At 44.7% G+C, this 21,272-nt stretch overlaps 1 protein-coding gene across 7 annotated transcripts in view; it reads right to left on the bottom strand.

The window, feature by feature from the left end:
• Nucleotides 1–21,272, bottom strand: part of ATPSCKMT (ATP synthase c subunit lysine N-methyltransferase) — a 249,847-nt gene that overhangs the window by 58,678 nt on the left and 169,897 nt on the right. The window contains exon 1 of one of the 7 annotated variants that reach the window (XR_006221619.1): nt 11,906–11,931. The exons of the other annotated variants lie outside the window; for them this stretch is intronic. The gene's annotated coding sequence lies outside the window, so the exon portion shown is untranslated. Of the gene's footprint in view, nt 1–11,905; nt 11,932–21,272 lie in introns of those variants that run through there. 7 annotated transcript variants of the gene reach the window in all.

The following is a 21,272-nucleotide window of genomic DNA, read 5'->3' as shown; positions in this document are numbered from 1 at the left end:
CAGAAATGAGGGAGGCCCAGCCCCACCTGGCTTGTGGGCACAGGCATGCGAAGTCATGCTGCTTCCCAACCCCTTGTGCCACCGAAGTTGCCTCTACAATGAACGTGTTGCCCTTTGGAGAGGGGATTTTCTAATTTCCACACTCTCTGGGAGATCTTCCCCCTGACAAACAGGAATTCTGCAGGCTCTTGTTTAGAAATTGTTCTTCCCTGGCCTCTGGCATGCCTCATGACTTATGTATCATTCCGCGTCTGCCTGTGGGTCACAGAATCATAGACATTATCTGGATGGCATGAATTCAGAGGATCCACAAACTTGAATGGGGGGAAATGTTACAGCTTTATTTTCACTAATCTCTAACTGGAATTTAGCATTTCCTTCAAATGTGAATGCAGGCAACAAACCACAGTTGTCTTGGAGACATTATCACCAAGAGAAATCACAGGTGTTTTCATATCACATTAATGCTGCACGGATATTTCAAAATATTTACTGTTGTCACTATTTCAAAATGCAGGTAGCTGTTAGACCTGCCATGAGAGCTTGAGCTTGCTTTTAGTATAGTTACAAAGAAGCCTACATATCACTAAATCACCAATTTGATACATATATTTGCTAATTATATTTTAACAAAACTGGTTGCCATTATAGTCCTTTGTATTTTATTTTGTGCACTTAAAAACATAATTTCCTTTGCCTTCTGAGACGTGTTGAGTAAGAAGTTGCTGTGGCTGAAGTAAAAAAGGTTGTTGCCTGTTTTCTCCTCTACAGTTTTGATGGTTTCCTGTCTCCCATTTAGGTCTTTCACTGGGACCTCATTGAGATAAAAAGCTTCTGTACAGCAAAGGAAACAATCAACAAAACCAAAAAACAACCGATGAAATGGCAGAAGATATTTGCAAATGACATATCAGATAAGGGGTTAGTATCCAAAATCTATAAAGAACTTACCAAACTCAACACCCAAAAAACAAATAATCCAATGAAGAAATGGGCAGAAGACATGAATTGACACTTTTCCAAAGAAGACATCCAGATGGTCAACAGACACGTGGAAAGATGTTCAACGTCACTCCTCATCAGGGAAACACAAATCAAAACCACACTGAGATACCACCTCACGCCGGTCAGAATGGCTAAAATGAACAACTCAGGAAACAACAGATGCTGGAGAGGATGCGGAGAAACGGGAACCCTCTCGCACTGTTGATGGGAATGCAAACTGGTGCAGCCGCTCTGGAAAACAGCGTGGAGGTTCCTCAAACAATTAAAAATAGAACTCCTCTACAACCCAGCAATAGCACTACTAGGAGTCTATCCAAAGGATACAGGAGTGCTGATGCATAGGGGCACATGTACCCCAATGCTTATAACAGCGCTTTCAACAATAGCCAAATCATGTCAAGAGCCCAAATGTCCATCAACTGATTAATGGATAAAGAAGATGTGGTTTATATATACGACGGAATAATATTTGGTAATAAGAAAGAATGAAATCTTGCCATTTGCGACAACTGGAGGATACTGGAACTGGAGGGTATTACGCCATGCGAAATAAAACGTCAGAGAAAGGCAGACATCATATGTTTTCACTCATATGTGGAATTTGAGAAACATAACAGAAGACCATGGGGGAAGGGAAGGGGGAAAAATAGTTTCAAACAGAGAGGGAGGCAAACCGTAAGAGACTCTTATACAGAGAACAAAACTGAGGGTTGATGGAGGGGGGTGGGGGAGAGGGGAAAATGGGTGATGGGCACGGAGGAGGGCACTTGCTGGGTGGGATGAGCCCTGGATGTTGTACGTAAATGGTGAATCATGGGACTCTACTCCTAAAACCCTGGGCACACCGTATATCCTGTATGTTAGCTAACTTGACAATAAATTATATGTAGGGGAGAAATATTCAAAATACATACATACATACATACATACATACATACATACATACATAAAAACATTATTAGGAGGGGCATCTGGGTGGCTCAGTTGGTTAGGCATCTGACTCTTGACTTCGGCTCAAGTCATGATTCCAGGTCCTGTGATGAGCCCTGAATCAGGCTCCACGCAGAGTGTGAAGCCTGCACAGGATTCTCTCTCTCTTTCTCGCCCTCTGCCCCTCTCACCCGCTTGTGCACGCACACGCGCGCTCTCTCCCCGTCTCTCTATAATTAATTAATTAATTGACTAACCAATTAAAACACTCTTTGGAGAAAGGGTCCCTGGGACTCATCAGAGGCTCTAGGTCATAAAGAAAAGTAAGAATTCTTTCCTTGAAGGTGTGTGAGTCCTTGAATTTTCACTGCTGCTGCCACATCCTTGATCACCCCGTGCTTGGCTCCGTTGCTCTCAAAGCCCCACTGCTCTGCCCTACGGCCTCTCATGCTTGTGTATATAAGGCTGGTCCTGTTTGACCTCCACAAGCGAGAGACATTGTGGGCAGAGGCTCTGTCCAGGAGGACCCATCCTGACAGTCACCCTTTATCGATTCTTTCCTGGCATCTTACTCTTGGGGGAGTGGCACGAACTTCAGAGAGCACACAAAAACATTCCTTGTCCCCTCATGCATTTCGACCAAGTGTTAAGAGGCCCTTACAGAACATGTGATCTGCCTCCTAATTCCACAGTCAAGTCAATGGAATCCCCGACGGCAAAATGAACCCGCCTCAAAATCCCACAGCAAATTAACTGTCCCGACACCCAGGAAAGTTCTCTTCTGTATAGTACACACACACAAAGGTAACAACAATGACGAGCATTTACATCGTGCTCACGCCGTACCACGCACCGTTTTAAGTGCTTTACGTACATTAATTCCCTTAGTTATCACTATGAATCAATTAGGTATGTTCTGTGATTACCCTCACTTTACAGATGGGGAAACTGAGGCCCAGAGTGGTGGAGAGACTAACTAGGTTACACAACCAGTGAGTGATGTAGCCAACATTCAAATCAGGCGGTGAGCCTGCTCTCAGCCCTGAACCATCCTGCCTCTCCAGCTAACCTCCACCAGTCCCACCATGGCTGATGACAAAACCATGCAGAAACGGGGCAGAGGTGACCTCATTAGGCTTCAGTTCCCTTATCTTATAAAACAAGGACAGAAAAGACCTATCTTGCAAGGCTGGTCTGAAATGGAAATAAAACATATATATCAATGCTCAATGTGTTCAACGCATAAGTTCCTAAAATGGTAGTTGTTTTCATTTGTGGCAAGGTAGACACAAAATACTGTGGACAAAGACGAAGCAGGTGGTGACGGCCAGACCTTCAGGAGAGGGGGAATGAGCAGAAAACTGTGGCCCAAGTGGAAGAGAAGTTGAGTAATCCAGCCCACATTTGCAAAGACCTACTAGACATCTCCAAACTCCTAAGGATTAAGACTTGAGGGGCACCTGGGTGGCTCAGTCAGTTAAACGTCTGACTTTGGCTCAGGTCATGATCCCACAGTTTGTGGGTTTGACCCTTGTGTCAGGCTCTATGCTGGCAGCTCGGAGCCTGGAGCCTGCTTCGGATTCTGTGTCTCCCTCTCTCTGCCCCTCCCCCACTCGCGCTCACTCTCTCTCCCTCTCTCAAAAATAAATAAACATAAAAAAAATTAAAAATCTATATATTGCCTCTTTCCCCCCAAATTCATCCCTGCTCCTGTATTCCTTTACTCAGTGAAAGTTGCTACATTCAACTTCTTTCTTGCCCTCCTTCTCCCATCCCACCCACAAACCCTGCCAACCTGCTCCAGAAATAGCTCCTACAACTCAAAATATGACTCAAACACTGAATTTAACTCCTTCTCAAAATTAGCACCAGCTGACCAAAGAAAATCTGTATCAATGCTGGAAAATTGGAAAGGTTGAAAATGACATTCAAATGATATTCAAGGATTTTCCAAGCAATAGAGTAACGTGAGACCAGCCACAGAATAGAATACTCTGGGCCCACCACTGCCAAATGCAGAGAAAACCCACTTGGGAACAAGTGGGAACACAGGCAGGGAGCCCCAGCTAAGTCCCACCAGCAACTCCTAGCTTGGAGAGCATGAGGGATGATGAGTTTTTGTTTTGCCTACTTCCCTTCCTTCTTTGGGGAAACTGTACATCTCCCTCTGGGCCCCCAAACATAGGACCTGCCACATCCTGACCACAGAGCTGAGTGCGTGAGCAAGCTAGGTCACACAGACTCCCTCCTGGGAGCTCAACTTTGAGGGATACATGACGGACAGAAGGGATCTGGCGTTGAATCATCAGGTTGACAGCCACATCCTGGAGAGGTGGTCCAGAAGCTCTTGCTTCTAAGATCCCTAGAACTGCACGATGTCCTTTCCTCCTGAGGCCTAGTGGCTCCATCTTCCCTGGACTCCATGAGATGTTCAGTATCCTGGGTGTTTACTGTATTATTACACTTTATAACATACACGTACACTACATACATCCTTCTACATGGATCAATATTTCTTAAACAGCAATTCCTAAAAGAGGTTTGCTTCCAGGCAATGGGATGGAACTCACTGCAGACTCAAATGAGAGGAAAAACTCATGCACTCGTCCTTCTAAAGACAATGGAAACCATGAAAATGACTTAGGCTAAGGAAACATAAAGTTTAGCCAAGGAGGGAGGGAAGTTAGTGCAATCCCAGTGAGGTTGAGGGCTTTGCTCAACTCAGTTAACTCAATAATTGGTGAGAGTTCATTTGAACCCTTAGGACATGGGCTGCAAGACCATTCCATTTGATGGGTGTGAACTAGGAGTCCCCACAGTCCCCCTACAAATGACCATAAAAAGACTTCGCGTGTCCATCTGAAGCACAAAGGGCCCGGGCATCCAGAGCATGAGTCCCAGAGAAAATTCTCCTAAAGAGAACCAACATCTTTCTGCTTAGGACGAGAATCCCAATATACCCAGAAACAGTGAATTACTGAGCTCAGGCTGCCATAACAAAATACCATAGACTGGGGGGGTTAAACAACAGGCAATTATTTCTCACAGTTCTGGAGGGTGGAAGTCCAAGATCTAAGTTGCCAACATGCTCAGGTTCTGGTGAAAGCCCTCCTTCCTGCTTGCAGAACACCCTGCCTTCTCACTGTGTCAGCATGATGGGAAGGGAGACAGAAAGACGTTGGGAGGGAAAGAAAGAGGAAACTCCATCGTGTCTTCTTACACGGTCACGAATCCCATTATGAGGGATCTATCTTCATGACCTCATCTAAACCTAATTACCTCCCAAGGGCCCCACGTCCTAATGTGATTTCATTGGGGTCGGGCTTCAACATATGATTTGGGTAGGGGCTTGGGACACAATTCAGACCAGAGCAAATGATAAAGCTACTTTTCCACTGAGTATCATTTAACCCTTAGAAGACCTTAAAATATGTATAGCCCATCTTAAAATACTCCCACATAGACAAGTTACACCGTGGGCATGCTCAGTGGCCTTCTGGAGAACCCCAACCCTTGGCTGGTGTTCTCACTGGCAAACCCACACACACCAAGATGGCTGCAGCAAGAGTGTCAGCCTCCCAATTCTCCATCCACATGCAAGGATGCTCTAATTAATATAGAGAGGGTCAGAAAGGGATTTTTTGTTGGGAAAATGAGTGGTTCTCAAGCTACGTGATTGAACAAAATATGTCAGTAATAACCTCCATGCTTCATGAACAACATAGACCAGGAACTCAGTAAACGGTACCACTGCCATTGGATGCCATAAGACTCCCATGTCCTGACCCTGTATTGGGAAGACTCTGGCCTGCGGGTAATGTCATATCTTCCTCCATGAACCTTCTGTGCAGTGTGATCAGACCACCCACGAGACAGAGAACTTGGGTTTCACCAAGCTCACAGACTTGGTAATAGGAGTTTGTTTTTATAAATACCAGTAAGGAAGGTTCGGCTTAAGACCTCCCTTCCTGTAACCTGGCTGAACCATGATTACCCCACCTGCAAGAACCAGTTCTCCATAGGCTAGAATATCAACGCTCATATGTTACAATGGGGAACAACCTACGTATATCTAGTGTGTGAAGTGTTTTTGGATAATTTGGTCTATCGGAACGAGCAAATTCTCTTTGTGGTTCCATTAAAATGTGCAATTTACTTCAGACGTGAGATTTTAAGCTGAAAGAATTTGGCTAGGTTTGTAAATAGCACTGGGATGCTTAAGAGAACTTGAGATTTACTATATCCATAAGTTTAATTTATCACATCAACTACATAGGAGAAATCAAATGTATTATATTTATAAATGCAGTAAAAATGTTTAAAGGAATTTAATTAACCAAGTTGTAAAGGGGGCTGATTATTTAAGGCAGTTTTGTCTGTTCAACTGGAACACTAATAAAAGCACCCTTGAATAGGATTGTTAAAATTCAATGGATTTATAAAAAGAACAATCAGATTTACAAGCAGGACTTAGAAGCTTAAAGAAAACAAGAATTTTACATTTTGTTATTTGAATAAATTGAAAATTAATCTGAAAGTCTAAATAGATGTAAGTCAACCCTTTTAGGGAGGGGGAAAAAAAGTCATGTTAAAGACCCAAACACTCATACCAAGAAATCAGAACTTTTAGGGGCACCTGAGTGGCTCAGTGGCTTGAGTGCCTGACTTCGGCTCAGGTCATGATCTCACAGTTCGTGGGTTCAAGCCCCGCCTCGGGCTCTGTGCTGACAGCTCGGAGCCTGGAGCCTGCTTCGGATTCTGTGGCTCCTTCTCTCTCCACCCTGCCCCCACCTGTGCACTCGCTCTCTCTCTCTCTCTCTCTCTCTCTCTCAAAAATAAAGAAATAAACATTAAAAAAAAAACAAATCGGAACTTATAAATCACTATCCATTTTGATGCTGGCATTATTTTCCCACAGAATGAACCAGTTCTAGGATAGTTGTGACTGTGCACCCTTAATAGTAAAACAATCTTGAGAATGTATCTTCAATATACATATATTTATTGACACCCTGCAGTGCACACTGTGAGGCCCCGCCCAGAGCCCCCTTTGATGAAGGACATGTTGCCCAGCTGCTCAGAGTGCTGCGGGCAGGCGGCCTCAGTGGTCAGACCCTTGAGGGATGCCCGAGCTACACAGGACCTGGCTGACTGCACAGGTCCTACCCGGAGACTCTGCCATGAAGGGCTGGCCGGCCGGGACCGACTCTGGACGACTCTGAAGGTCATCCTAGCCACCTGAGCTGTGCCCAGGGGTGGCCAGAGCTGCTACGGGGTCTGCATCAGAGCTGACCCAGGCCCCTGCCCCATCCCTCTTCCTACAGCTCCCTCCCACAGAGGTCAGGGCCCAGGATGCCCCCAAATAAACGCCCTGAACGACCAACCCCTTCCCAGGGGCTGCTCCCGGGAAGCCCAACCTGTAACACAAACTGTGCCCAAGCCTCTCAATCGCTTTGTTAACCGGGAGACAAGTTTAATATCCTTACGGTTTTCATATCTTCAGAGTGGGAAAGAGAAGTGAGGAGACCAGAATTCTGGTGAGCCATAAAGTATGGCTAATGGAGAGATTACCTGCTAGATGGTCTACACTTACAGGGGAAGACTCCATCATGGCCTACATAACATACTGTGCTTCATCGTAAGACACATCTCTTCACATATTACTGTCTCTGGCTTTGCTCCTGGTGAGGCGACTGTCACTGCCATCGCCCACACAAAAACAGGCATCAAAACTATCAGCATCAGACCCTGCGGGGTGGACATCTGCTTCCGAGAAGGGAGTAGATGTACTTTTCCTGACTCCTTCCACTAAGTACAACGAGAAACCCTGAACATTATACAGAAAATAAATATAAAGAGGCTCTGAACGATGGAGAAAACGCATACACACTGGATGAATCTCTAGTTACGCTAAGTGGGGAAAAACCCATTTCAAAATGTTACATACTGGGGAAACCTAGGTGGCCCCATCAGTTAGGCGTGTGACTGGATTTTGGCTTAGGTCATGATCTCATGGTTCGTGAGATCAAGTCCCATATCAGGCTCTGTGCTGACAGCGTGGAGCCTGCTTGGGATTCTCTCTCTCCCTCTCTCTCTCTGCTGCTCCCCTGCTTGCACTCTCTGTCTCTCTCAAAACAAATAAATAAACACTTTTTTAAAAATGTTACATACTGAGTGACCCATTTATATAATAGTCTCAAAATAACCAAACTTTAGAAATGGAGACGAGACTAGTTACAGGGATGAAGGAATAATGGTATGAGAAGGAGGCATGTGTGGCTATAAAGGGCAACATGAGGAATCCTGCTAGTAACGGAAATTTCTGTCTTGACTGTATCTATGTCTGTATCCTGGTTGTGATATCGCACCACAGTTTTGCAAGATGTGACCACTGGGGGAAAGTGAGTAAACGGTGCACAGGGTCTTTCAATACTATCCCCTGTAACTGCATGTGAACCTACAGTTATCTCAAAATACAAAGTTCAATTTGAAAAAAAAAAAAAAAAGCATGCAGGTTGAATGTTAACGATTGAGAAGAAAATCCTGTGGATGAAGCAGACGACTTTTTAACCCCTTGGAGCCAAACACTTGTAGGGAAGGGCTGGAGAACAGCGAGTCACATGCCTTTTGCAATTTTCCATAGTTGACATCAAAGTTTGTTCTCCGAGACGGATTTACCATGAAAAAAAAACAAAACTTAAGCTGCAGGACCCCTCGCTTGCACAGACCCTACGGAGGCCCTGGCATGCACCTTAGCAATGTATTCGCTTGAGTACAATTTGCAAAGGTAAAATACTCGACCAGCGTTGGTGAGGATTGAGAACACCTTCTACTCTGATTTGTCCTCCTATAGCTTCTCCTTGTGTTGGGCAGGGGCGAAATGGTCACAGGCATCTTGGGGACATTGTTAAGGGGAAGCCGAACAGGAGAAACAGCTTGTTTGGTAGCCGAGGTTACCCCATGAGGTTATCACATGGCTCATAATCACGTCCAAGCATAACCACGCTATCACCAGTTATCTCCGCAGAGGAACGCTTTCAGGATTTCCCTACCACGCACTGTGTCGTCTCACCCAGCATGACACAGAAGTGTAGGTCCAGAGGTCATACTCCAACCTAAACCTTATCTATGGCCCCTGTAGGGACTGAATCATTTACCCCCCAAATTCCTAGGTTGAAACCCCAAGCCCCAAGGTGACTGTATTTGAAGAAAGGGCCTTTAAGGAGGCAGTGAAGGTTAAATGAGGTTGTAAGAGTGGGACCCTAATCCAAGAAGACCCGCGTATTTATAAGAAGAGAAAGAGAAACCAAGGATGCCCGTACACAGCAAAAAGCCCACACGAGGTCACAGCGAGAAGGTGGCCGTCTACACGCCGAGGAGAGAGGCCACAGGAGAAACCAAACCTGCTGACACCTTGATCTTGGACTTCCAGCCCCCAGAACTGTGAGAACATAAATTTCTGTTGTCTCAGCTGCCCTGTTCTATGGTTCTCTGCTATGTCCGCTGGAACAGACTAATACAGCAGAGGACAGTGGTGGAAATGCACGGAGCCTGGAGCCAGTCAGTGCGAACTTGTCCCAGTCCTCAAAGGTGTAAAACTGTAAGCAGAGAGCTCAGTTAGCATGAGTTCAAACCCGAATGGAGGTGCTCTTCCGTAGAGAAACTCAAGAATGAACTGTGGGGCACCTGGCTGTCTCAGGCAGTACAGCATGCAACTCTTGATCTCGGGTGTATAAGTTCGAGCCCCACACTGGGTGTAGAGATTACTGAAAAATAAAAAATCTTTATGGGCGCCTGGGTGGCTCAGTCGGTTGAGCGTCCAACTTCAGCTCAGGTCGTGATCTCGCGGTTCGTGAGTTCAAGTCCTGGAGCCTGGAGCCTGCTTCAGATTCTGTGTCTGTCTGTCTGTCTGTCTCTCTGCCCCTCCTCCCTTGTGTTGTCTCTCTCAAAAATAAATAGTACATTTTTTTTAACCTTAAAAACAAATGAAATGTTCACAGCTAGAAACAAACCACACCCTTTTATAAAAATCACACAATTAGAATCCCTCTGTCTTAAGAGGACAAACATGTAACAACACCTCAAACTGTTGGTGGGTGAAGTCTTACATATTCTGTGGGTGACGTCGTACGCATTCTGGTACATGAGATGGCTTTTGAGCAACACCGTGGCGTCCCGTCCTGATGCAATCCGGCCGGCGCAAATGAAATAGCGTGTAAAATCAAACCAAAGCGATGAAATGCTCCAGAAAATCAAGTGTTGTGATGACCAAACTGCTCCTTATATGGAAGAATCAGTCGCTTTGATGGCTGTTGCAATGTGGCAATCAGAGTATGCGGCCAGAAAAGGTAGGGAAAAGGGCATCATAGATTGATGCAGTCATGCAGTTAATGGAAGTATCTACGTTCTTTTTTTGTATTTTATATTTGTGGTATTTGACAGCTTTGGAGAGCAAAATTTGACTTCACAAATCTGTGATGTTTCAAAATATTTTGCTTTTCCCATTTTAAATAAATAACCATGATTGTAACCTGATTTTGTCTGTAATTTGCAATTCTGTGGCCTCCCTCCCCAAATTTTATAACCTTCCGACTCCACATCACCTAGATCGACCCCCGTGGTAGCCGCATGATGACAGAGCTAGGTAAGAGCCAGTCCCGTGGCTTTTTGTTATTTTTAAGAAAAGACACAGCATCAGTGTCCTTGATGACACAAAGAGTAGTATTGGTTTAACCAGAAACAAACAAACGAACAAAAAATAAACCAAAAAATCAAATAAAACCGAAAACACCTGTTCAGGCAAAAAAGTGAGAAAACTCAAATTTGTGATGTGAAGTTTTTTTAGGAAAACTGTAACCCATTCTTCATCCATATTTCCCCCTCTTAATGTATAAACATGCTGGACATATGGTAAAAATCTAAGTCTAATCCAAAAAGGCTCTTTCGATAAGTATACTATAAAATTTTCAAGTGAGAAGAAGCATTGTTATCAATTTTACTGGCAGCATTTTTTCTTTTTTTAGCAATACATAAAATACTGGCGTTTGACATTAGTGATGGCATCCCAGATTTGGGAAAATACCCAAGCGTGTGAAAAGCGGTTTTAATCTACAACCTGGGAGTGGCTCACCAACATTTTAAAGACCCCAATCAGAAATCTACCCTCCAGGGGCAGCCTCTTAATATCTGAAAGACCTTTTTCAAAAGCCCACATTGCACAGCCTTCAACTACCACACTCAGATTCTATCAGGGGGTGTGGTTAGAAATAACTATTTTTTGTTGGTGAAATGAGTGGTTCGAATCGGTGAATTGGCTGCAAATATTTTCCAGCACCACTGCTCAGGCGTGAGCAGGGTATGAGAGTCTGATGGGCTATCTAGCACACGCCCACAAGCCCAGTAAGCATTGCACTCCTCGCAATTGCTAAGGATTCTATTGTGTGGTCTGACCTTCAGAGAGCCTCAGGACAGACGGCTGAGCCTTCTCTGAGCTTCCGAGGACAGGTTTTGTGCCCCTTGCTAAGCAAACCTTATTTGGTGGCTGAATTCATTATAAGACTCGATTTCACCGTGGACACTTGGGGATGAGGTTACGGAGGGCAGAAGCTACAGCCTTTACCCACCTATGCTCTCGAAAGGGAACGTATATCCACAAAAAACACCAGACAACTGTGAAGATGTAACTGACCACCTGCAGCTGGGACCCCACCCCGTCCTGACGTCCAGTCACCATCATGACCCTCCCAAACCAAAGCCCCTTCTCCTAGACACCCAGAGTATAACTGATTCAAGAGCCACAACTGATTCAAGCCACAATCGTGAACCTTCATAATTATTATCATGAGAATCTCTTTCCTCGGCACAAATATATGAATAAAATGATACTGGCAGGGGTTCACCTTTGGGAAATTCTTTTAATTATGCCCCAGGTAATTAGTTTATTTGTTTCTGAAAGTGGCCCCAAACTTACCCATTTGGATTCCCGGTTACTAACAGACATATAGTGGTTGCTAGGCAACATCATGCATTGTTATTTCTTCATCTAATTTAAAATTCTCAGTTCGCAGTAAAGGTCTTCAGAGGGAAGTTATTGTGTGGGGTGGGCCAGATACTATTTTTCACTGTAGCCCATTCAATTTAGAGAAGAAATTACAGCGTACTGTTTAATCAACATAAAATGATTTGTACAGAACATTTAACATCTTCTTGAAATGTAGCTGTCTTGTTTCACTAATCAGATCTACTTAATTCATTTTACACTTTTCCAAGGATACTTCCTTTCTCCTTCTATCCTGGCTTCTTCTTCTATTCCCCCAACTTGCAAGCTAAATTTTTAGCATAAGAAACGGGAGATCTGGGAGGAAGGTCTGGAGATATAAGAGACACCCTGTCATTTGTCCTGGAAAAGGAACCTCAAGTAATCCAGTCACCATTCTAATGAGTCACTCACCCAGCACTCCGACTTCATTAGAAAGAAGACATTTAACATACAAGTTTTCTGTCACGAATGCTGCAAAATTAATCAATTGTTTGTTCTAATAACAATCTGGCTTGGCTTCAAGTATTTGGGAAGAGTGTTGCTGAAGTGCTCTCCCAGAGGACAGACCGTCACATTTTTTTTCATTCACCCAACAGCATTTCTTGACATGAAGATTAACTTCTTGGCAAAACTTGTTGGAAAGGAAGTACATTTTCACGAAACAAGCAAAAGGCATTCCTGCAGAGTGACCCTCTCATTGTATGTTCAGTGTATTGAAACATCAACTGAATCCGAGTAGATTAAATTAAAATAGACTTTTCCTTATCTCGACTGCTTGGAATCTGGAACAATCTAGAATAAAAACTCACAGATTTCGTGGAAGAAAATGAACTAAGGGAAGAAAAGAACTATAAAGCGAATAAATGGGCAAAACTAAGTGGAGTGTTTTAAAGGAAATGTAATTTTGTTACTATAACAATAGGGAGAAAATCTGATTTTCATAGCAGTAAAATCTCTCCCAGGACAGACAAGATTGATTTTTGTTGGCTTAAAACCTTATTAAGCTTCTTGGTGTGTGTGTACGTATGTGGTGGGAGGAGACTCCCCGGAGACTGTGTTTAAATTACAACAGAGTAGATGGCCAATAAGTTACTGGGGTGGTGGTCAGTTTAGTCATGGTTGTCGGGATTTGTTTTCTTAATGAAGATATGATTTTTAGGGGCTACGGGTAAGGGCGGTTGGCAACACGGAAAGAGAACGTTCGGAGGGAGGCCTCTTCCCTAGAGAGGCCGTGAGGGCGCACATTGGAACCAAGTACCCCTGTGTTCCAACCTCCTCGGTGCTGTTTTCATCCTGTGAACTTATTAGACTGATCAGACTTACCCTTATGTACCTCAGCATACCCATCGGCGAAATGGGAACATGAGCATTTAAGAGTTAATACGCAGCCTGTGTGATCACACCGTGTCCCTCCACCCCCTCCATGCTTAAAAGCACCCCCCCCACCTGATCTGGTTTAGTGTTTCGTTGTCATTGTCTTGAAATTCCTAATCATTCTTGCATGCACGGGGCCCAGTATTTTCATTTGATCTGGAACTCACAGATTCTGTAGCACGTCCCTAAATACATTAGGTATTTGGAACAAGTCCTGGCCCATTGCCAGGGCCAGCTGTTATATTTATCTCCCTTCTTCTACCACAGAATTTTCGGAAAATTCCCAGGAAGCAGACATGGTAGGGCAGCTGGAATTCAGGGAGGAAAGGGGAGCAGGGAGTTGACAGAGGAGCCAGCCTCCCGCATCCAGTACGAATTTCTGCAACATACTGCCAATGGAGCAGGATGAGACAGAGGCTGCCCGGGGGGGTCCAGGCACATCTGGGCTGTCTGGCTTTGAAGTCTGGACAGAAACAATATACGCTGACAAAACACGCATTGACAGGGAGGTCTTTAAGAATCAGTTAGTGACTAGCTGATAACACACGTGATGAACACATCGACTATTTACACACAAACAGGCATTTAAAAAGTGCAAGAGACCATCTGAAGATCCTTTATCCCTTTAAATAGTTTGAGTCTCAGTCCTCCCTGCCCCACGAACCCTGCATCATTCGCAGGGAGCAAGACAAGAGTGGAGTGGGGCCCCAGGAGCTTTACATCTAAATATGTACACATTATTCATCGAGACAACAAACTCTCAAGTTATTCTCCATTCTATGGCCTGGAAGGCCAAGTTCAAGTTTAAAATGTCTTTAATTTCTCAAAGTTGCTCATGCGTATGCGTATGAGTGTGGACATTCGTCTCCTCCCATGCAAGATCCAACTACCTCTTAGTGTTATAACCAGTCAACCCTCGGCCACCCTCGGGGCCTGAAGTCACGTGTACAGTGCAATGGGCCATTCTCCATTGGACAAACCTGAGGAAGACACCAGCCTAGACCTGGAAAACAGGATCCGGGCTTTTGGACAGGGAAATCCAAGGCCTCAGATATCCAGCGTGAGCTCAGAAAGTAGGGTAGGGGTTAATGAGGGCCGCTGCCTTTTTGTCCACAGACTTCACCTGGTGAGAGGGGCATGGCTGGAAGCGGGTCTGAACAAGGGTCCCTAAGCCCAGGTCGAACACTAACCCCGAAATATTGGTTACGCTTTGAGTCTGTGCTCTTAGTATCCCCTTAAATAAAACTGAAATCCGTGCTCCTCCCATACACATTCACACATTCCAAATTATTATAGCTTTCTCTATAGAGAATTCCAACTTTTCTGGACCCGAACTCATATCCTCAATTATGCTCCCAGTTACCACCCCCCCAAACACATAGCTCCTGCTCAGCCGGCAATCCCCAATCTCCTCCCACCCCCGTCCACCAGCTCGTTTCCCTCAGGTGCCCCCCAAACACTTTGGGTGAGCTTTCTCCCCAGTGATGAAATCTCAGCACCTTGTTCAGGAACAGATGGGTTAATTTATATTGTTGTACTGCTAACTAAAATTAAAATATTGAAAACACATCTATTATAAATATGAAGGTCACCATAAAAAGAGAGAAAGATGTCATCATGGCAAATGGAGCCCAGGCATATTCTAAATATAGCCTTTGTCCAGGGACCTTTTAGAAAATCATTTTTCTCATGTTGCCCTTTGTATCTGACAAATATTGATCTGAGTTGTGTTTTGAATAACAATGAAAATAACGCCTTAGATAGGAGTTTACTCTGATGCTTAAACTAGTTAACACTCTAGAAAGTTGAAAGAGCACTGCACTTCTAATTCTGAGCTTGGGATCCTGCGTTTCAGCAGCTGTGTGAGTCTGAGGCAAGTGCCCCAGCCCCTCTCTCTCCCACATTGTAAGGAATCATAAAAGACTGGGACCCAAAGACAACAAAAACACTAATTCAAAAAGCTTTATGCACCCCTGGAAGGAGCTCAAGTGCCCATCAATAGATGAATGGAGAGAGAAGATGTGGTAAATATAGACAATGGAATATTGCTCAGCCATAAAAAAGGACAGGGTCTTGCCATCTGCAATGACGTGGATGGAGCTAGAGTGTATTATGCTGAGTGAAATTAAGTCAGACAGAGAAAAACAAACACCATATGATTTCACTCATATGTGGAATCTAAGCAACAACACAAATGAATAAATAAACAAACAAAAAGCATAATTGGACCTGTAAGTACAGAGAATACACTGGTGGTTGCCAAAGGGGAGGGGAGTTGAAGGATGGGCAAAATGGGTAAAAGGGACCGGGAGATACAGGCTTCTAGGAACAGAACGAACAAGTCATGGGAATAAAAGGTACAGCACAGCGAATATTGTTAATGGTATCGCATAGTGTCGCATAGTGACAGATGGTGGCTATACTCAGGGCGAGCACAGAACAACATAGAGAGACGCTGAATCATTACGCTGTACCCCTGAAACTAATGCAATATTGTGTGTCAACTATATTCAAATAAAAAACCATTTTTTTTAGTGTTTGTTTATTTTTGAGAGAAAGAGCAACAGAGTACGAGTAGGGGAGGGGTAGAGAGACACAGGGAGACACAGAATCGGAAGCAGGCTCCAGGCTCTGAGCTGTCAGCACAGAGCCCGACATGGAGCTCGAACCCACGAACCACGAGATCGTGACCTGAGCCCAAGTTGGATGCTTAACCGACCGAGCCACCCAGGTGCTCCAACGATATTCAAATTTTTAAAAAAAGAAGAAGAAAAATAGAAGTTTGGAAACAAAAGATTTAGAAATCTCTTATGTAATCAAGTCTAATCCCCAAATTTCACACTTGAAAAAACTGAAAACTTGGACCTGTTACAGATGTGCTCATATCACACAGGTCCCCACGGAAGAAAGGTTCGGCATGAGTCACTGTCAGTGGCGTGAGAGCGGTCACCTTGAGGGGCCCTTCTAGTTCTAAAAGTCAATGCTTTTTAAGAAAAGCAAAACACTTCAGTCAATCATCATCTCCATCAGCACATCCTACTTCTCATAATAGATTCTGTTTTTTAAAAAAAAAATGGTTTGTGAAAAAAAAAATCAGGTCTTTTCTGTTAATTAGGAAATCAACAAGATAATAAGAAAAAACTGAGTGATGACCAAGGAGACAGCATGGAGAATTGGATTCTGGGCCCTGTTCCAGAACATTCCATAGTGGGCCTTGGCCAGGGACTAGCCTCAGCAATTCTGTGGTTCATAATTGTCACCGCATCTGAATGGGACCAGTGACAAAAGTCCTTGACTGGCTGAGACTAAAACAAGGAAAATCTTCCCTCAGAAGGAATCCTAGTATTTTTTTTTTCATGAGCCATAGAACAGAACTTGGTGGGGGGAAATATATATATTAACAAAGAAAACCTGATCAATCAAACACTAATGGACCATAATCATGTGACAATATTTAGCACACATTTCCAGTACACACAGGCCAAAGGAATATGCCCCTAATTGGTAGACTGACATTTTAACATGGGAAAACAGCCTTAATTTGTGTTCTTTACTGTGTCCCTCTAAAACCCAGCCTTTCAGAAAGAAATCTTCAGTGATTCGCTGCTAATGTTTTTTTTTTGTTTCAGTTCCTAGTTAGTATGGCCATCAGGTATCATCTGAAGAACCTATTTAATTAAGAATGGTTCATAATATTAAGGATAAGTGAGCTGTCCACAGCTCCAAGCATCAGGGTGAATACTGACCCTTGCAGGTAATAGAGCAAGACGTCTCTGCAATAAGGACTGTTAACCACAGAGCCCAAAATGGCCTTGTGTCTGTAACGCTGCCCTTCTGCTTGGAGCATCCACCCTCTTACCCTTGAACCTGATTCCAGCTAGCGTACTTCAACTCATCCCCAGCACCCCCACTGAAAGCTTAACCACCTCTGCCAATATAATAGGAAAAGACAGGATAAAATGGGCAGAGAGGGACAGGAGAGGACCTGAGGTCCCTGGGTGGGAAAAAACACGTATTTTGGAACAATGCTGGGAGTATCTGACCACAGCAAACCCCCTCAGGGGTAAGGAGCCTCTTAAAAATATAACAGACACCACCTTAGCCCCCTCAGGTTTCCCTCAGGAATTTGACAAAAGGCCTGACTAAAAATAAGCAGACCATAAAACGTATGAGCCACAAGAAATGATCTGGCCATAGACCACCCCTCATACAATGGAAACGAGCCAACCAGGAGTGGACAACCCAGCACCTAGAGTTGTCCAGCCAATAAGGGTAGAACCTGAGAAGGAACAAGCAGAAAGGAAAGTATGGGGGTGACCAGAACCTTATAAAACAAGGACCCTTGCCTATAATCCTTGGGTATTCACTTTCAAATGCCCCCTCTCTGTAAAGAGAGCTTTCCTACTATTCTTGCTTTCTTATCTTATAGTATAATAAACTTTGTCCGCTGCTCACTCTGTGTCCACTTCTTCATTCTTCGGAGCAGCGAGACAACGAATCCCGGGTATTGTGTTAAAAAATCTTGCCACACCACGCAAGATTGCATCCCTCCTATCCATACTTCTCCTGCACCCTGTTTGCTTATGTGCATTTCCCAGGAGACTCCAGTAGGTCCGCCTATGGCAAGGGCCGTGTCTCTCTTACCATGTTATCCCCAGGGGGAAGCAGAAGACCCTACCCAGTGAGGCGTCGGGAAATATTTGTTGGAGGAGGGACGACTCTGGTTGCAAGAATGAAGATGCTCACCACCCCCCTTCTTTCCATTAAGGGTTAGACACTCAACTAAACTATCTCATTCAAGGGTGTTTATGGATAAAAGGTTCAGGGAGGTTTTTCAGGAACCACAGCTTGGAATGGAAAATGACGGAGCAGTGAGTGTTTCCTCCCTCTCTTCCTTCTTCCTCCCCTCCACGCCTGCTCCTCCAGCTCCTGACGCACACAAGCATTCTCTTCCTCGGTGCCTGGTTGCCTCAAGCCCCGCCCCGCTTGACCTTCAGTACTGTTACTTGGAAGCTCTCATGGAGAGCGTGAACAGGCCCAGGGCCACCAACCTTAAAATCCGGCATGCTTAGCTGCAGAAACTGGGTGTGAGCCATGCCGAAACATTCCGCTGGGTCGCCCAGCAAGGGGGAATCAGTTAAAACCTTCTGCACGGTCCGTGAATGGAGGTTTGCGTACCACCCCCTGCCCCAAATTCATGTTGACGTTCTAACCCCCAATGGTGGTTTTGGAAGTGGGGGCTTCAGAAGGTGATTAGGTTTGGATGAGATTTTGTAGGTAGAGCCCCACGATGGGATCAGTACCCTTTTATAAGGAGAGGAAGAGATAGGCTCCTTATCTTTCCATGTGAAAACACAGCAAGCAAGCAGCCATCTGCAAGCCTGGAAGAGAGTTCTCACCAGAACCCGACCACACTGGCACCCTGACCTCATAGCTTCCGGGCTCCAGAACTGTGAGAAATAAATTTCTGTTCTTTAAGTCCCCAGTCTATGACATTTGGTCATAGTAGCATGAGCTAACCAAGACATAGAGCATTTGCCTTCAGTCACGTTCCAGATAACAGACGGCAGAACCCAGTACTACGTTCCCTCCCCTCGGACTTGACGCCATCTGCAAAGAGTCACATCTGGTTCTGCGTCTTTGCTCTATGCACTTCCCTCGCCCCCAACTCCAGGGAAGAGGGGGATGCAACTCCATGGCATCATCTGGGTGCTGCTTCATATAGCAAGAGTAAGCCATCAAAGCCTGACCAACATTTTGGTGGTCAGGCCACCAGGCTCCCCTGCCAGGTCACGTGTCCCAGGAATGGGACTGACAGGGGACTCACTCTCACAGAAGCACTCTGGCTTTCTGGAATGTGGTGTTGAGAATCAATACAATGGATCCACCTAGCAGGTTCCCTGGACTCACAGCCCAATCACAGCTCATCTTGTTATAATTATGAGAAAGAAAATCTGATTGGTCACTCATCAGCCAATGGGGTTGGCCCAATCAGAGATGTCCAGTGATAGAGGGTCACTAGAAGAGGAGAAGAAAGGCTACCTAGGTACATCTTCTGGGGAGGGAAGTTTCCAGAGAAGGTAGCATGGGCTCCTTGGTACCCCCAAATATAGCCGGCAAACATTTAGTCACATATCCAAAACTACGTAGTTTCCCAGGGAAGATTTTCCAGCAAACGAGTAATGTTTTGGAAGGCCAGTTGGCATTCCAGTCACGAGGGAGGGTTGCCGAAACACTAACTAGTGCTGAAATGGGCATATCACCGATGCTTCCTATATCAGTTCCTGATGGACATCACTAGCCATCTCCAATATCCTGTTCTCCTCCCCCTCTGGCCAGTGGAAGATTGCACATCTCAGGCCCTTGCATTTGAGGGCCAAGAGACCATGAAGCTAGCTTCTGGTGGGTGGGTTGATCTGAGGTAGCAAAGAGCCACGGTCTCTTCTCCTGCTGTGGCCATCTGGAAGTCCGTGTGTTCTAGATGACAGAGCCAAAAAGCAGTAAAGCTCCAACATTCTGGGCCACCGAAAATTGTATGGGCACAGCTATCCACCCACCACGTTGGATAGGAAGTATGACTAAGAATAAACTCTTGTGTTAAGCACAAGATGTTGGGGATGTTTCTTACTGAAGCAAAACACAGCCCAATACATTCAATCTGCTAAGTTCCAAGTGACTCAAACTTAGGCCTAAAGCCAACAAAAAAAGGCTTATAGAGAGCATTTGATATTTAGAGCCACCTTTCAAAATTAACAGGGTTCCTGGTTCTTTCATAAGTGGAAAAGAGAAAATACCAGGAATTTACTTAATTCTAAGAGAGCTGGATGTACAAAAGCACGTGGGAATCTACCAATTAACTTGGGACTGCATGAACAAACCATGACTAATCAACCCAGAGTACACCAGACCACTGCCTTCACGAGAAACATCATCACAGTCGGATCCCAGACGGATTAGTGGCCCGTGCAGCTCAATCATGTCTCAAACAGTAACACAAAATTGTGCCCCTACTTTTCTGCCTTCAACTGCACATCGTTTTAACCTAATTTCCTATAATTTTGTTTCCCATCACTTTTTACCCTCAAACAACCTTACAATTGTGATAATTAGGAGCATTAAAGCAGACGGAAGTTTGTAAGGGGAAATTAGATCCATTCAGCATATTGCCCTACCCAGTTAAGGTAATTATCTCAAAATTCAAATGCCACCACCAAAATTCAGAGCATCCTACTCACAGCCAAGTCACGCCTAGTCATGGCCATTGTGGTGTCCATTACATATTATGACAACTGTTGTTACAAAAACAAACATGCTGCCCTGTCAGGCAAGCAGGAAAAAGACAGGGCTCTCTCTAATTCAAGTCCACACAAACATGACGACCCAGATACCTTAGAACCCAGCAGTTGTCTTAGTGTCGTTGCTATAGTTGACCTTGGGGACTGTCCTTGAGACTCTCTATTCCCCCATCCCAGTAACAGGACTGGCTCATGGTTCTCCTCTTCCCTCCGAGACTACTCCTTCTTGGTCTCTTTGGTGACCCTGACTCTTCCTCCTCCCCTTGATTGTTGGCATTCCTAGATGAGGCAGTCTCAACCCACTGTTTTTCTTGTACATGCTGTCCTTGAATAATCTTACCTATTCTCACCGAAAACACAGACAATGATACCCAAACCACTCTCCTGAGTTCCCAACTCATATACCTTCTGTACATCTCTACCTGGATATTCCATAGACACCTCAGATTCTTCATGCCCAAAACCAAACTCACCACTCTGTCCCAAACTCCTTCTTGCTTGGCATTCTCCATTTTGTTCAGATGATGTAGTGGGTTAAATGATGATGGGGGTTAAATATCCCCCGCCAAAAGATATGTGCTTCTGCAACCTCAGAATACAACCGTATATGGAGAAACTTCTGGAAAACT

The sequence above is a fragment of the Panthera tigris genome, chromosome A1, assembly GCF_018350195.1.
Source record: "Panthera tigris isolate Pti1 chromosome A1, P.tigris_Pti1_mat1.1, whole genome shotgun sequence".
Lineage (NCBI taxonomy): Eukaryota > Metazoa > Chordata > Mammalia > Carnivora > Felidae > Panthera > Panthera tigris.
Note: the sequence above shows the minus strand (reverse complement) of the source record. Positions and strands in the feature narration are given on the sequence as shown.